The 18,694-nt window shown below is 37.7% G+C and overlaps 1 protein-coding gene across 1 annotated transcript in view; it reads right to left on the reverse strand.

Annotated features, from left to right (window-relative positions):
• The window catches only part of LOC134751909 (irregular chiasm C-roughest protein), an 87,552-nt gene that overhangs the window by 33,607 nt on the left and 35,251 nt on the right, over positions 1-18,694 (reverse strand). The gene's annotated exons all lie outside the window — the stretch shown is intronic.

An 18,694-nucleotide genomic window follows, 5' to 3' on the forward strand; every position in this document is an offset into this window, starting at 1 on the left:
CAAAAATATCATCACACATAACCTCTGCCACTTCAGTCAGCCCTGCTCGCCCTTTAGGTACCTCTCGCAAGCTTTCATGGGGGTATTTATAGGTCCTACTTGAGCCATCAATGTTTTGCAGTTCATAGCGGTCATTTTCCAAAACTCTAGTAATTTTAAAAGGCCCTTTAAACTTTCGATCTAGCTTAGTCTGGTTACGTTCGCAACACTTCAAGAACACAAAATCACCTTCACTAAATGGTTTTACCTGAGCTTTGCCCCTGTCAAATCTTTCTTTATCGGAATTAGCTAAAGAAAGAATATTATCAGCCGCGAGTTGCCTGTCTTCCTCCAAAGTATTCCTATTATTATCGTTAGCGTCTACATCGTGTATTATCTTTGCAATACCTAATGGTTGGCTCTTAATACCGAGCATGAGCTCGATGGGCGTAAAACCCGTTACGCGGCATCTTGTTGTATTTAAAACTAACTGAATTTCTTCAAGTTCATCCCTCCAGACACTATCATCATTATTTTCCACTATTGTTAAAAGATTTTTAAGAGTCTGCATAACTCTTTCTACCTGTCCATTTGCTCGACTAGCTCCGGTCGCAATGATGTGTAAATCTATGTGATTTTCGATGCAAAAGGCCCTAAACTCATTACTGACAAAGCAGCGCCCTTGATCTACAATGACTCGTTTTGGGGGTCCAAATAAACTTACGGCATATTCTAAAGTGTGAACTGCATTGGTGGAATCTAAATGTAGTGTGTGACGCAACAAAACGTATTTGGTAAATGCATCAATAGTCACGAAAACGTACTCTTTTCTTTGACTTTTACCGCTAAGTTTACCACTAATATCGATATGCACGGTATGCCAAGGAATAGACACTTTAGGGATTGGATGTAATTGAATTTGTTGCGCTCCAGAAGTTCCTTTACATGTTTTACATATTAGACAAGAGTCAACAAATCTTTTTACCGCCTTAGCCATTCCCTGAAACCAGTAACAGTCATACAGCTTATCCAATGTCTTTTCGTAACCAAGATGTTTGAGTTCTACGTGAATATGACTAATGAGTGACCAAACCAAGGAACGGGGTACCACGGGCAACCACGAACTACGTTTATTGCGCTGGATTTTCCTATACAATACTCCTTTCCTAACATCATAAGACTGTGCTACGTGTTGGGGAAGGTCACCGTTACTCCATTTCGAAACTATGTCAGAAATTTCGCTGTCACGTTGCTGCTCTACAGCTAGCCATCCATATTGCAACTCAACATTTTGGACAATTTTGTGTTTTAAGTCAGTATCGCAAGAGGAGGAGGTAGGGAGAGGATTTCTTGACAAGAAATCAGCATGTGACATGTGTCGACCTTCTCTATACTCTATGTCAAAATCATAACATTGTAAGATTGCCCACCACCTGTGGACACGTGGCGTCAGGTCTCGTTTTGAACTAGAGCTTTTCAGTGCATTACAGTCTGTACGTACTGTAAATCGACGCCCATACAAATAATGTCTGAAATTCTCTATAGCCCGAACTACAGCAAGGGTCTCGAGCTCATACGAATGGTAACGCGATTCGGCTTCAGTGGTACGGCGGCTAAAATAGGCCACCACGTGAGGGACTTTATTATGCCGCTGTATCAGGACTGCACCATAGCCAAGAGAGCTAGCATCCGTATGAAGCTCTATATCCTTATTGGGGTCGAAAATGGCCAATACAGGCTCCGAAGTCAAAATCTCTATAACTTTTTTGAAAACATCAGTATGCTGGTCTGTCCAATTGATTGTTCCCTTTTGTTGGACTAGCGGATATAAAGGTGCCATTAGTTGCGAAAATTTCGGTATGAATTGCCTAAAATAGGAAGCCAAACCGATAAATTGTCGAACTTGAGTAGCTGTACGAGGATGAGGGCTGTCTACTAAGGCCTGCACTTTATTCGGGTTAGGTCTGATTTCTCCCGATTGGATGACATAACCGAGGTAAGTAATTCGTGTCTTTAAAAAGCTACATTTTTTCATATTCAAAGAGAAACCAGCCTCAGTAAGAGCATTGAGAACACGATTTAATCTTTCCATCCCTTCAGCAATAGTTTGAGATGGTATTAAGACATCATCCATATAAATTTGTGCAAAATCGCAACCTTTGAGGGCTTTTTGAATACATCTTTGAAAAACGGAAGGCGCATTTCTGAGACCGAATGGCATGGCAACATATTCAAATTGTCCATCAGGGGTAACGAATGATGTTCGTTCTATGGATTCTTGTTCAATAGGGATACAGTGAAAACCAGAGGTCATGTCAAGTGAGGTGAAATAATTTGCACCATGTAACCGATCGATTTGGTCAGCTATTCTAGGAAGTGGGTAATTATCAGCACGAGTATTGGAATTTAATTCCCTATAATTGACTACCATACGATCACTACCATCTTTTTTCTTTACTAAAAGAATGGGGCTAGCAAAAGGCGAATTGCTTTCACGTATTATGCCTGCTTCCATTAGTTCAGATATTTTACTCCTAACAACCTGTCTTTCAGCAGCCGAAAGTCTGTATGGCCGTCTTTGTACGGTTTTGTTTTCATCTATCAATTCAATTTTCATAAAGCCAGTGTTCACTCTATTAGTGGGCACACCGTCGACAAAACTATCAGAAAATTTTGTTATCAATTCTAAAAGAGCAATTTGATCTGACCCAGTAACGTCAGTATCAATCTTCGACAAATCAACTTTTGGAAGTACATTACAGACTTGAGCAAATTTTGATTTAAATATTGTGAGCCCTGACTCGTCATCTATTTCAACACGTACCCCCATTTTAAGAATATCACGACCTATTAATACAGGTTCTACTAGGCTACTATCACTAACGACGTACAGCAATATCTCTAATGTCAACTGTTGCACGTTAACAACACAACGCAATTGCTCGTTACATATAACACCCTCACCTACGCCCTTCAAAAGAACTGTTTCGTGAAACGGTGTTCCTTTGATTTGTTGCGCAACGCTTCGTTTAACCATTGAAATTTCAGAACCGGAATCAAAAATAAAATGACAGTTAGTACCTGCTATATTCAGCTCACCAGTTACCGCTTCCTTGGAACATAGGTTAACTTCCTTGATCGTCACATTATCTTTCTTTCCTTTGATGGCTTGGCAGGTGGATGACAGGTGTCCAGGCTTGCCGCAGGTAAAACAGGTAACAGGGCGTTTTTCTTCCGGTCGAGAGGAGGGCTGCTTTGGAATCTGCGAACTGGTAGGTCGATTCAGATGACAGTTCACTATTTTGTGGCCAACTTCACCACATCGGTGACACGTGCCGCTAAAAGTGCGAGAATCAAAATACCGTGTTCGTTTATTATCGGTGCGTTGTTCGAAATCATCATGTTTCCTTTTTAGAAGAGATACACCTCGCAACACTCGGCACAAATGAGATTTTGCAGTGATAACGTGGGCATTTAGTTCGCGTCGAATATTCGGGTCAGTATTTGATAGAACCGATATGGCAAAGCCAGTAATCACATTCTCAGGTAAATCAAGATTAGGAATCTTTTCAATTAATTGCCATAGTCGTACAGCAGCATCAGCAGCAGTTTCTTTGTTATTTATTTGGAATTTAATAATACTATCAAAGTAGTCCTGCATAAGCATTGGCTTAGCAAATTTGGATAATAACAATTCCTTTATACTGTTCCACGTGATACAATCAGTTTTAAGTTTTGTTAAGCAAGAAGCTGCACGACCACGCAATGCATGTGTTAAAGGCAATAATAAATCGGTACCTTCAAGCTTCCTTTGTTTTATTATCACCTCATTTATGTTGCACCATCCTTCAATATCAGCGTCAGCATCCTCCGGATCAAAACGAATGAGCTTCAGTGGCGGCCCAGGCGCCGAATTAGGTGTCACTTGAGATTGTAAACCACTTGCCATATTACGCAATACTCGCATAAAAATGTCAGCGTCATTATTGTTTGCACTCGCGGATGGTTTGTCTTGCATACTGCCACATTTGCTTTTGTCGTCACTGGGTTCTTTTGTCACTTCTGATGTCGGCTTAGTGCCGTTGTCAGGGTCTTTGGGTTGCTCAAGATCCGACATGTGGACGTGTAAGACGACTATTTTAGCAGCAGTAAGTAAAACAATGGAACACTTTTAATATGCGGTATATTGATCAAAACAAATTACACATTAATCACTTTCGATAATTAACAACAACAATAATTTACTAGGAATATTCTAAGTCAATCACTAGAGGCACAACGATCCGTCGGAGGTCCGCAACAGAATGCCGGCGCGGGCGCAGTGGACCGGTTTTTATGCCTTCCCACTGCTTGTTGCCCCACCGCTCCGAAGTTCCGTTAGGTGGCGCCATCTGGTCTGAAGCGCACCTTGGCCTCAATTTAGTCAATAGAACGTCTTATTTCATTTTGCCGACAAATATTTAGATACCTATTTTTATGTGACATAATAGAGTAAAAAAACCGCTCAAATTTACAGACACAACCTTAATAATACTACAAAGAAAATTCTAATAAAAAAACATAACTCAAACACAAATGCTATTTTATATTCCCTATTAAGACGTTTTATATAAAAACAGATAAAAATACGGTCACAACGGTATGACCCAATGGCTAGTAATATCGCTGGCCATCTGATCATAAAAAGTAATTGGGTTGCCAGTAAAAAGGGTTGTTATTTTACGGGGCCCGAAAAATACATGATAAAGATACTGGGCCTTTTTTGGTAACGACCGAAATGAATAGGATTACTGGATACGGCTCAGATATCAAGCTAGGTACATTCATATGAAAAATAGGAGCAAAATACACCTTTTCATCACACTTGCTCGATTTTTTTTTTAATTTCATGCAGGTCTACTGAAGGACAAAAGCCTATATTATGGAGTTATGGATTCTGCAAAAAAAAGCTGTAACTCACTCGCGAGTTTGTATAATATTTTTTGTCACTATACAAAAGTTCTCTCAAACCAAAAATCTCCAAAAAATTTTTAACCTTTTTACGTTTTTCTTGTAAAATTACTATGAAACTGAAAAAACTAATATCAGAAATGAATTTTCTTCGTCTTCGGTTTATACTACTTTTTTGATTACTTCACTATTGACTTTTTTTACATCTACATATTGTACATAATACTATAATTTTAACAAACGGTAGTGTTTGTGTATCATAGTTAAGGGAGCATATATTCAACACAATACTGTTTGTTTTAATTAACTGATTGATTTAAATTTTTAATGCAATAAAAAAAATATCAACGTAATTTTGTCAGCGTTTTTTTCTCGTTCATTGCTAAATAATAATAAGTTCGACTGTATGTTATTATATTCCAACTGTGTTATGTTCTCGTTATGTTTAATTAATTGCTCTATGGATCATAATATTTACTATTACCAGTTAATACTTATTAGCATAGTATATAATAAACTTCTGCCAAATATATTCTTCCCCAAGACATTACTAAACTAGTAACACTTTGCACAACTGTATGTGTATGTGTATGTCTGAATAAACTAGTATGTTTAAAAACTTTACAAACGAAGACATTTTAAACTTTCATATGACATTTTGGTGCAAAGTGCACTATCTGGCTTTGAAAGTGTCTTTGGCGATTGTGGAGTTTTTAGTAAGCTATTAAGTACTTTAGTTTGTGAGAAAGTTATGCTTTAAAAAACAAAGTGTTATGCACTTAACCTAAAAGGGTTATAAGGTTTAGGTTTAAAGATCATTTATTCTTATTAAGAATTTTACAATCCACTTATTATGAGAACTTAAACTAATACTTAATAATAAGCGTTAAAAAAATAACAACAATACTAACAATAACAATACTCAATACTCGGACATTAAGTTACCGATACACATTACCGACTCAATGCGATGCGCAAACATTTTAAACAAGATCGATAAAGGTGTTCAAAATCAAACATTTTTTTTGGATTATAATAATTTTAATATTTCAGTTTTCGATGAACATATTATTATTGCTACATTAAGAAAACCCTATTATAAATAAATTTTCTTCAAAATTACTCTTAGGCTATAATACCTATATTCTACAATTTTGTGAAATTTATGCAATAATACCTATTCTATAGGTACAATTTTATGTAATAAAATCGGATCTTTATAACCTTAAACTAATTTAATTCCAACAAATTTTGTAGATGACAATCGGGACCCTATCTGTCTCTCTCTCTCTCTCTCTCTCTCCCTCTATCTGTCTGTCTATCTCTCTGTCTGTCTGTCTGTTATCTCTTCATGCTTAAGCAGCAGCTGCTGAACCGATTTAAATGAAATTTGGTATGGAGATAGATTGAATCCCGAGCAAGGACATACGATAGTTTTTATTAATCATTATCATCATCATCATCCCACGCAGAGGGAGCCGCAGGCAGGAGCCAATATTAATATAAACAAATAGTTAAAGGTAGATATACCGGTAAATGCATATATATTTTATCCCTCATTTATATTTTACCCCCCATCCAGGTTTATATCCAATCCTCTTTACGTCCGTGTATGGAATAGTAATTTCCGCTTAACAGTCTTTTCGGCGACAATAATTTTTATCACGCCGTTGAAGTTATAACGTTTTATTTCGCGTTCTGTTTGTCAATAATGTTATTTTATGAGGTGTGGCTTCGATTAAAAATGTGATGTCATTAGTAATGTATTGAAATTACTCTGTCAAAGGTTTGGTTTCGTATATGTGCCGTATATTAAAGGGTCGGCAACGCGCGTGTAATATCTCCGGTGTTGCAGGCGTCCATAGGCTACGGTAACTGCTTACCATCAGGCGGGCCGTATGCTTGATTGCCACCGACGTGGTATATAAAAAAAAATATATAAAAAAACCGGCCAAGTGCGAGTCGGACTCGCGCACGAAGGGTTCCGTACCATTACGGAAAAAAACAGCAAAAAAATCACGTTTGTTGTATGGGAGCCCCATTTAAATATTTATATTATTCTTCTTCTTCTTCTTCTTCTTCTCGTGTCGATGGTTTCGTATACATTTCATATTAAGCGGGACCAGAAGGTAGCGACGCTTAACGCCCTGTCTGTTGCGTCCCGTAGATGTATGCGCCAGACAGACCGACGGACAGCGGAGTCTTAGTAATAGGGTCCCGTTTTTACCCTTTGGGTACGGAACCCTAAAAAAACTAATGCAGCGATCCAACTAATCAAAATCGTATGTTGATTATAAAGTCACAGACAAAAAAATTGGGCCACCCTACTACTAATAATATGAATAAATTCGGAAAGGTCCTAACTGTCTGTCTGTGGTTACCTCTTCACGCTTAAACCGCTGAATCGATTATGATGAAGTACGGAGATAGTCTGGAATCCGAGGAAGGGCGTAGGAGTTTTATGGATCATTAATAGTCATCATCGTTATTAAGCGCTGGTGGCCTAGCGGTAAGAGCATGCGACTTTCAATCCGGAGGCCGCGGGTTCAAACCCCGTACCAATGAGTTTTTCGAAACTTATGTACGAAATATCATTTGATATTTACCAGTTGCTTTTTGGTGAAGGAAAATATCGGGAGGAATCCGGACTTATCCCAATAAGGCCTAGTTTCCCATCTGGGTTGGAAGGTCAGATGGCAGTCGCTTTCGTAAAAACTAGCGCAACCTACATCAATTCTTGGGTTTAGTTGCCAAGCGGACCCCAGGCTCCAATGAGCCGTGGCAAAACGCCGGGATAATGCGAGGAAGAAGAGTCATCATCGTTATTTTACGCGGACAAAGTCGCGTGCAGATTCTAGTAAAATAATAAATAAAAAACGGCCAAGTACGAGTTGGACTCGCGAACCGAGGGTTCCGTACTGTTTAGTATTTGTTATTATAGCGGCAACAGAAATACATCATCTGTGAAAATTTCAACTATCACGGTTCATGAGATACAGCCTGGTGACAGACAGACAGACGGACAGCGGAGTCCTAGTAATAGGGTCCCGTTTTTACCCTTTGGGTACGGAACCCTAAAAAAAAGCTAGAATCCCTAAAAATATCTAAGGAATATTTGAAACTTAATATGTTTTTTGCAATGGAGAGAGCTATGCTCGGGGTTTCTCTGCGTGATAGAGTCAGAGATGATGATATCCGCAGTAGAACTAGGGTCACCGACATAGCTCGCAGAATTGCAATCCTTAAGTGGCAGTGGGCGGGGCACATTGCTCGCAGAACTGATGGCCGGTGGGGCCGGATGGTTCTGGAGTGGCGTCCGCGTACCGGAAGACGAACTGCTGGTAGACCTCCAACGAGATGGAGCGACGACCTGGTGAAGGTCGCGGGAATTCGGTGGTTGCGAGCGGCACAGGATCGGTCGGAGTGGCGAGCCTTGGGGGAGGCATATGTCCAGCAGTGGACGTCTATCGGCTGACATGATGATGATGATGATGATGCTTTTTGCCACGGCCACGTCGGCCACCCTCGAAACATAAAGATATTATTGATAATAAAACTGCCCTGCATTGACAACTCAAGTGAAATTTATTGCCAACACTCTATTTTATTGAAACATAAATCATACGTCCCTTTGTAAACATAAGGGCGCATTTACAAGCGAAAGAGAAGTAGGCTTTTTACAGTTAGGAATATGTAAGAGGAATATTCATATTTATTCCTTTATATTCAAGAAGTTGACAAAATAAAGGAATCAAATGGATAAACGGAAAAGCGCCAGTTTATTAAAAAAACAAAAAAACAACAAAAAAATTATTTGTTTGGACATTTTTATGTTAATTCTACTGTTATATTTTTATTCCATACCAATTGTCATACATTTTGTATGACGATAACAGTATAGAGTAGGATCAAAAAGTATGGAAATTTTGGACACTTACTTGCATAAAAAGTCCTAAATTTGAAAAAAGGGTAGTTGGATTAAAAAATTGTTGTACAGCTATAACTAAAATGACTCAAACCTGTGTTTGTTTATTCATACTATATTTTCATTTTAAAGATATATAAGTCAAATATGAAAGTCTGTTAATCATTAGCCTAAACTATATCGATAATGACACCTTACAATTTGTTGATAACTACGTCTAGCAATAAATATAATTTGAAATAAGTTACAATAATGCCTCCCAACACAAGCATTGTTTGCTTACCGGGCGGCTCCATCCCCTGTATCAAAAAAATGTACATTTTTATGAAATAAAGAATTTTGATTTGAATTTTGAATAATGTCACTGCTATCATCATCATCATTATAGCCTTCAGTCGCCCACTGCTGAGCATAGGCCTCTCTTCGTGTACGCCACTTATCCCGGTCCTGGGCTTGTGTTATCCAAAAATGCCCCGCGATTTTTCGAACGTCATCCACCCAACGAGCCAAACGAAAGCGGTCACCAATCCGTCAACAATTTGGTCCACCTGCCATCACTCTGTCTGGCAACGTGTCCTGCCCAACTCCATTTATGACGTCACCCACATCTCGCACCTTGGTGTGGCGTCGACATTCCTCATTCGGTCTTGAAGTTTGATGCCGAGCATGGCGCGCTCCATGGCTCTCTGTGCTACTCGTATTTTATGCACAGCCTCCTTACCACTACTCCTTATCAAATTTTCTGTCTATTGTGTTGTCAATACTATATTAAATAATAAATAAATAAAAACAACATTTCTAACATCAGTAATATCCTTGTACAAAACATCTCACTAGTCGAAATAAACTTTGCAAGTGTTGAGGAATATTACAAATCACAACCTTAACAAATAAAATATTTGCACACCGATCCTAAATAAATTTCAATTTTCTTTATTATAAACTACATATAAGAAGCAAATAAACCTGAACATTTCATCTCATAAGCCCATTTTTTCATAGGAAGTAGAAAAAGGGAAAGAAATTTTCATCATATGCAGCGAATTCAACGAGGATGTTTACAGTCCTCCAAACTACAGAAAAATACGTTGTAAAATGGACCTTACTCCCTTGTCTTACATCTTTCCATTCTTTATCATTCATTGCCGTCATTCCTGCAATCGATTTTGTATTCTATCTTCTTGGATTAAAGTTCACCCTCGTTGACCTGGGGTTCACTCGAATTCTATCTCAATATTTTATAAGGCCTCAGTATCGGGGTGTCTTACGATTGCTTTACCCAGGAAGTAAGAATTTGGGAGCAGGCAAATTTGATGAGGAGTTTCGTGCTCGGTAAATATTTAATGATTACAGGAATACATTTACTTCGTACTGTAGATAATGTTCTTTTGATTATTCAGTAAGCATTCCTTTCAATTTGATTTATTTTATTATTATTTGCGCGTGTACAGTTAAACAAATTTATAAACTTGCTTTGTTTCTTTTCCAATAAAAAGCTTATATTTTACCTTTGCAATAAATTGGTTTCAACTTCAACATTTGTTTATCTGTAATGTTTATTTACATTTGTAAAGCCATCTGCTTTTACAGCTGTATCTCGTAAAACAAACATATCCTGTAAACAAACCTTTGCTTGTGTAAAATCACACATAAACACAATCAGGACGTGCTAAAAGGTTTCCGGTCCCGTCCCATTTAAAATAAGCTTTTTCGTTGTTTTGACAAAAAAGAATACGTTTTTAAAATTCAAAATCCATCTGTAATATGCTAATATGTGTGACCTCATCAAACCTAATGTAACCACATTGTATTTATAATGTACCTACAGTTTTATTATTGATTTGAGTAAATTCCGCATTTGCTCAAAATTAAAAACTCTAACATAAACTTCTACCACCAAAATTTTAAGTAATCTTAACATTTGTTATTTTATCGCCCCCATCTCTAACAACACTGTTCTGTTATATCTTTCATAGCTCCGTTTTGCGTCGCGATAGAAAAAGCGGGCAAAAAATGGTACGTCTATTTTATGTGTTTGCAAAATAAAAATATTTCTCACTAAACTGGCAGGATCATCAAATATAATTGCATTATGTTCGTGTACCATTTGTTTAATCTCAAAAAGCAGATAAGATCTAACTATAATATTTTGTAGATAAGTACATTGTACATCTTTATTATTGCTTGTGCGTAAGTCTTGCATAAACTTCAGCAACCAAAATCTTACTTTGTTCATAAAAAGCAGATATAAGATCTAACTATTGTAAGGACTTGCTGATTGAAACAGCGACATATTGGAAGTGTTCTTTATTCACTCTCACGGGGTTATCACATATCGATTGTAAGTATTATGGTTCGACCTGAATATCGAATATAAATATTATTTTCAAATTAAATTTTAAAGGGCATGTAAGGGCAAAGTCCTTACACTATAATATTGTGTAGGTAAGTACATTGTACAATTGTGCTTGTGCATAAGTCATAAACTTTAGCAACCAAAATCTTACTTTGTTCATCTTAAATTATTATTATATTGCTCCGATCTCTAACCAGCACTGTTCTGTTACATCTTTCATAGCTCCGTTTTGTGTCGGGTGGAAAAAAGCGGACAAGAAAGGGCAGCACGAGGGCGGAATACGGAGTAGCGGCAAAACATTCTCTGTTTACTGTTTTCTGTGCTTTTTGCTCGGAAGAGTGTAAAGTACATTAATATTTATTATGAGAAACTTCTGTTTTGCTGCTTAGGCTCATACAAGAATGTGTAGATATTTGAGAAAAACAATACTCTTCGTTTATTTCAAAGTTATTAATGGTTATCGAGACTGTGGAAAGTGGAATCTTGAGGGCTGAAGGGTTTTAAGGCACGAGGGTTAAATATACTTTGCTACCAAGTGAAACACAACAATTTTCCACCACACCAACGCGAGGCACAACTTTACAAATCTAATAATTGTGATTCAAAATTATTACTCAATTCCACCAGCTAACATGAGGCAACAACAGAAAAATTGCATTTAATTAATTTGCCTCTAGTGAGTAAAATGCAACATTCTCATCAGTTTTAAATAATAAAGAGATTCTTTACGAGCTGTTGTGGTGATAAAGTATTTCATTATGTGATTGTATTTCTTTGATTTCCTCCTTTTGGATGTGCTCCCGTTTATAAAAGATCACCAGCTTAAGGCCGTTCCATCGGTTTGCCGCCATCACTGTCACATTTCGCAAGAAAAAACGGGAAAGACCATGCGCGCCAAGTGTCAATTTTAATCGAATTTTGTCGATTTTTATTTACTTTAAAAACGTTGCCTTACAATATCGAAATTCGAAAGCAGTCAAATTACTATTTGTTAAGATTGTTTTTTCTTCTTTTTTTTATAGTGTCACATAATAAATAACCGAGTAAAGTTTGATTAAAAGTCCGAGTTAGAGGTTATTTTGGGAATTAATTTTATCGAGCGAAGTGTCATAATTCGTATATCGGAAGCTGTATTATTACAGACAATATAATTAAGAACTACATATATTTTTTCCACGTCTACAAATCAAATATCAGCGTCTCTTAGAAAATGATGATCATATAACGAGATTTTTTTGCCTTCTGGCTTAGGGAACCGCCTTAGTACAACTTTTGTCTTTGTACTTAACACAAGCATGTTGGGATTAACTTCGAGTTCCGTAAATACGTTGTTTTGTAACTTTTATAAGATATTTGAAGCTTGTAGGAAGCTTAACAGCGAAATTAAATGCTGTTTTCACATTAGCAACAGGAACTAATTGAAATTGCTTCTTGCGTTAGTTCATAATATCAAAATAAGTCGTAAACTTAATAAAATGTAAAACTACTTAAATATAGTCCAAAAGCAACTATGGTGCCATTATATTATTCGAATATTCAGAAATTAATTTAATTCCATAGCGGGACGAGCGAGCGTTCGCGTTTGCGTTATGTCTATTTTTGTATGGGATTTTGAACAGCGCGCCAAGTGGGACGTTTTGGAAACTCAAAATCCCATACAAAATGACACTTAACGCAAATGCGTAAGTCACGTCACGCTATCGAATGAAATTAACACTAGGGGTACAGGTATTACGGGGGACAAATAGATAAATATTATGAAATATGTAATGATAAATTAAATTTAATTAATTTTCAAGATTTTGACATTTGTTGTAATACAAATTGTAGTAATATAAGTCATCGACATTTAATTGATTGTTTATATAGAGATATAGTTATTATTTTATCAGACGCTGCAGTGCAAAGTTATCATCAAACCTGTGGGCGTAATAGGAAGGGTAAAAAAGTCGTGGGCTGGAATAAACATGTCCGGGACGCGCACGGGCAGGCTAGGATGCACTTTCAGGAGTGGGTCAACTTTAATAAGCCTATGTCGGGAATAATTTACGAAAGTATGTGCGCAAGTCGTAAAATATTTAAAAGCAAGTTGAAATGGTGCCAGAATCATCAAGAGCAAATTAAGTTAGATATCTTAGCGTCGCATCACAGCTCTAAAAACTTCAAACAATTTTGGAAGGCCGTTAAGAAACTGGATGGTCAGCCTGGCGTGCCGGTGAGCGTCGGAGATGTGAGTGAGCCGGAATCCATTGCTAATATGTTTGTTGGCCATTTTAAAATAGATTCTCCGTTGGGCCCAGCGCAACAAAGGGTTGATGACGGGGCCTGTCGTGAGTCGGACCTTGTTCGTTTTACCTCTGAACAGGTCAAACATGTGATCACAAAAATGACCAGAGGAAAGTCACCGGGTCACGACGGGCTCAGTATAGAACACTTACAGTTCGCGGGCAATAAGCTATATGCAGTTCTGGCTAAATTTTATTCTTTGTGCATGTCTCACTCATTCCTTCCCCATGACCTGAAGACCATTGTTGTGCCTATTCTCAAAGATAAAACTGGCGATGTTTCTAGTAAGTCCAACTATCGGCCCATATCGCTCGCTGCTGTGCTTGCTAAGGTACTGGATAGCCTACTGGACGCACAACTTGGGAAGCATTTAAACTTACACTATGCGCAGTTCGGGTTTCGCCCGGGTCTATCCACGGAAAGTGCCATCTTAAGTCTAAAACACACGGTACAGTACTACACTGAGCGTCACACACCTATATACGCATGTTTCCTGGATTTATCCAGGGCATTTGATCTTGTGTCGTACGATGTCCTTTGGAACAAGTTAAGGGAGCAAAAAGTACCGGCGGAGCTACTCCGAATATTTCAATATTGGTACCTTAACCAGAGCAATAGCGTCAGATGGGCTGGTAGGTTTTCTCAGTCGTACAGGTTGGAGTGTGGGGTGAGGCAGGGGGTATAACCTCCCCCAAGCTCTTCAACCTGTACGTTAACGACCTGATCGAGGGGTTGAGCAGCACTCCAGTAGGATGCAGAGTTGATGATGTTAGTATCAACAACATCAGCTACGCAGACGATATGGTGCTGCTCAGTCCAACGGTCAGGGCATTGAGAAAACTACTAAGCATATGTGAAGAGTACGTAAGTAAACATGGCTTACGGTATAACGCTAAGAAAAGCGAATATATGGTATTTAAGGCCGTCGGGGGCAAGCTACCGGAAAGTGTACCTGACATAAAACTTAATAATAACATACTCGAGCGCGTGTACACATTTAGATATCTTGGACACTATGTCACCGACGACCTTAAAGACCAATTAGATATAGAAAGGGAGCGCAGGGCACTGGCAGTCCGATGCAACATGCTAATAAGGAGGTTTGCACGATGTAGCCAACAGGTAAAAGTAACGTTATTTAAAGCATATTGTCAGGTGTTCTACACGTGCAGCCTCTGGACTAGTTATACGCAGAAGACCATCAGTTCCCTGCGCGTCCAATATAATAATGGTTTCAGGATGTTGTTGGGGCTGTCCCGTTTCTGCAGCGCATCGGGCATGTTTGCGCAAGCTCACACGGATGACTACTATGCCATAATACGCAAGAGAATTGCCTCGTTGCTCTGCAGAGTGCGGGCCAGCTCCAACCCCATCCTGACCACTGTTGCGGGCCGATACGACTCACCTATAATGCGGCATTTTGAATGTGTCATAACCGCTATTAGGTGAGTTGTAAGAATTTTATTGCTGTTTTTGTTTTGTCGTTTTCTGTTTTTTGTGTTCCACTAACACTTAGTTTTTAACCTTAATTGTTACTAACCGTTATGGGCCAGTGTTGTCTTAAATAAATAAATTGAATTGAAAATTATTAAAATGTCGCATGAAAAAAAAAACACTGATAGAGAAATAATAATTAGTTATTTGTGCAACAAGTTGGTTTTTCTTGCGAGTGTTGATTTTGAGTCTCGAGTAAGCGAAAGATTGAGCAAAGCGAGTGATTCTAAGTTAGAATCTTGAGCGTAGAGAGGGACTCAAAAACACGAGATGTAAAATAACTTTGCTCTCGTGTTGCACATATAATTTTGACCTCAGTAGTGAGAACATATTAAAGGTCGATTTTGTAATAGACCCCGAAGTATGAAGCGGCAGTTCATGGCCTTCACTTATTTAAAAAGCTACTTTGTTTTACTCCATGGAGTAAGGAAAGTCACACTTTCGTCACTCCCTGGAGTGCGGAAAGTCGCACTTTCGTCACTCCCTGGAGTGAGGAAAGTCGCACTTTCGTCACTCCAGGGAGTGAAGAAAGTAGGCTTGTTCGAGCTGCTGAGGTGAAAAAAATATTGATTGATACTTATTTGAGGATTGAACTCATCATCATAATTATACTTTTTTAAACGAAATATGACGTAAACTTTATTATGGATGAGATTTTAGCTGTTATTGAAAAAACGTAAGTACAAATGGATTCAAAGAAAGACTTCTTTAAGAAGATTAAAACATAAGTTTCCATCTCCCTATTCTCCCTAAGCTAAGATGAGTCAATTCTTAAAAAGATAAGGATTTATTTCATAAAACAGATTTAAAATCAAAGATTCCACTAGAATATTCATGAAATAATGTGCCTTTGCCTTTTACTCAACTTAGCTAACATTTTAGGGTCCAAAGATTTGGATTATTCTTTGAAGAGAAAACTGAATAGTTATTAACATAAATCAGACCTTGCCTTTGACAATATTATAACTATGATCATCTTTAAGTAAGTTAACTTTTAACAAGCCTCTTGGAAGATAATTTTGTAAGAGAAAGTTGGTACTTTGATACCTTTATAAAAAAAGTATTTACTTAAAGTAAACGTGATAAAAAGTTCTATCAAATACTTCTTAATAAAAAACAGATTTTTCGAAATATTATAAATATACAAGTACTTTTATTAATACAAAGAGTATTACAAAAAAAATATAACAATTACACATAAAATAAATAATAAAACTAAAACTAACTACAATTGTAATAACTAAAGCTAAAAATTAAAAATACCTATCAAAATTTTGTGCCCTTGGTAGGGTGCCCATCACGCAGGCAGCGTCCCGCGCTGGATTGCTATGGCCAATCTTTGCGCGAGAAAGCCGCCTGCGCGAGGGTCACCTGTGGCCTCCCTTAGGCGTTTGCTGAGCGCATATACACATTCTTTGTCACTGAGCAGTTGTCAGGAATAAAAAATACTAGATAATTATTATGTATGTAAGTACTTCTATGTATTTATCTATTTTTGAGTGCATGTACTGTCCAAAAATTACCTATCCATATTTTGCCATTTTGGCAAAATGTTCAATGTCAAAAAGCTTAACTAATTTCGTTTTTATAAATCCGAATAAAAAAAATGGAAAAGGTGTATTTGTGTCATTACGAAAAGATGAGAATTTCGGTTAATTCCAAAAAGTTTGTAATAATTTTTATAATGAAATTATGGGTGATCTTCTAAGTTAGCCGACGTTTCGAAGTAGTCGGAATTACCCGAATAGACCTTACTTACGAAACGAAATGATGCTAGTTCATGAGAAAACCAACATGATCGATTGTGCTCAAGATGTTAAATAAGCTCCCGTTAAACAACCACACAAATAATCAAACGCAGTATGAAAATGAACGTGGGAGCAACCTAGTTTGAAAGCGATGAAAATAGACTGTGTTAGGTATTTGTACTGCAAAATCCAGTATACAATAGGGTATTTGACTATTTACTAGTCAAATCAGTTTCTTTTTTCGAACTGTCAAAACGATTTGCTACTATGGAATTTATATGAAACACTAGCATGTGACGTGACGCTAAGCGCTGGTGGCCTAGCGGTAAGAGCGTGCGACTTTCAATCCGGAGGTCGCGGGTTCAAACCCCGGCTCGTACCAATGAGTTTTTCGGAACTTATGTACGAAATATCATTTGATATTTACCAGTCGCTTTTCGGTGAAGGAAAACATCGTGAGGAAACCGGACTGATCCTAACAAGGCCTAGTTCCCCCTCTGGGTTGAAAGGTCAGATGGCAGTCGCTTTCGTAAAAACTAGTGCCTACGTCGATTCTTAGGATTAGTTGTCAAGCGGACCCCAGGCTCCCAGGAGCCGTGGTAAAATGCCGGGATAACGCGAGGAAGAAGAAGAAGAAGACTAGCATGTGACGTCACGATCAAATTACCTACTCTTTATTGTTTTATAAGGGTTTTAAAATAGGAATTGTGTCTAAAAATAACTACTGTCTACATTTCTCTATTAATTTTTTGAAGCTTTATTTCATGCATGGTGTGAAATAATTTATTTTAAACACAGTCGAATACCCAATTATAGACTAAGTCAGATATTTGTGCTGCAAAATCCTCTACACAATTTAGGATCTGAGACAATGCCTTGTGTGCATTAATTAAGGTTATTGTCTTCGTGAATTGAGTATTGAGAACTTAGCAGACGCTAACGTACCTATATTTCACAAGTAGATGAGTTTGATAAGTATTTGTGGCACCTTCTGTCATTGGCAACGTCGTGCCACAAGATTCTAATAGATGGCGTTAGTATTCCCTACATCGCGCTTTCAGGATTCCAGTATTTGTTGATGTGTATTAACCATAGCTCTACCCCTGAGAGAGAAATAATTCTATACGAAACAGTAAAAGCTCCTAACATATAATTTTTTTTCGTATCAACTGATCGGCGATTGGCCCTAGTCACGCCTGATGGAAAGTGAAGACAGGGCCTAAGATGGACCTCACCGGTTCAGTAATAGCCTATTCACTCTTATTAATAAAAAAGTAATTAATTATTAAATAAAACCGGCCAAGTGCGAGTCGGACTCGCGCACGAAGGGTTCCGTACCATTACGGAAAAAAACAGCAAAAAAATCACGTTTGTTGTATGGGAGCCCCACTTAAATATTTATATTATTCTGTTTTTAGTATTTGCTGTTATAGCGGCAACGGAAATACATCATGTGTGAAAATTTCAACTGTCTAGCTATCACGGTTCATGAGATACAGCCTGGTGACAGACAGACGGACAGCGGAGTCTTAGTAATAGGGTCCCGTTTTTACCCTTTGGGTACGGAACCCTAAAAATGACGACAAAATTTTTATGGAGAAGGCATCCACCACTATCCAATCAACTTAATAGAAATGTATTGACTATTGCATATGCCTCTGAACTATATTATTAATTTTATAATTGTATTGTTCTTCTAATTGTAATTTTTTTTTGAATATGACGATGTACAATTACTACAAACAAAGATAGATATAACCCCGTAATAGATGGATACAGTCTAAGGAAAAAACGTGCCTCGAAAATCAAGAAAATTTGATTCTCGTTCAGAGGGCGCTATTAGCTTTGGCCTACTGTCGTATAGATGGCGTTGACGGTTTCGTTTGTTATTTAACATAACGCATATCAGTGAAAGAACATGGGTCAAAATCATAAAAATAATTAATGCAAATAAAA

Source organism: Cydia strobilella, chromosome 23 (assembly GCF_947568885.1).
Source record: "Cydia strobilella chromosome 23, ilCydStro3.1, whole genome shotgun sequence".
NCBI lineage: Eukaryota > Metazoa > Arthropoda > Insecta > Lepidoptera > Tortricidae > Cydia > Cydia strobilella.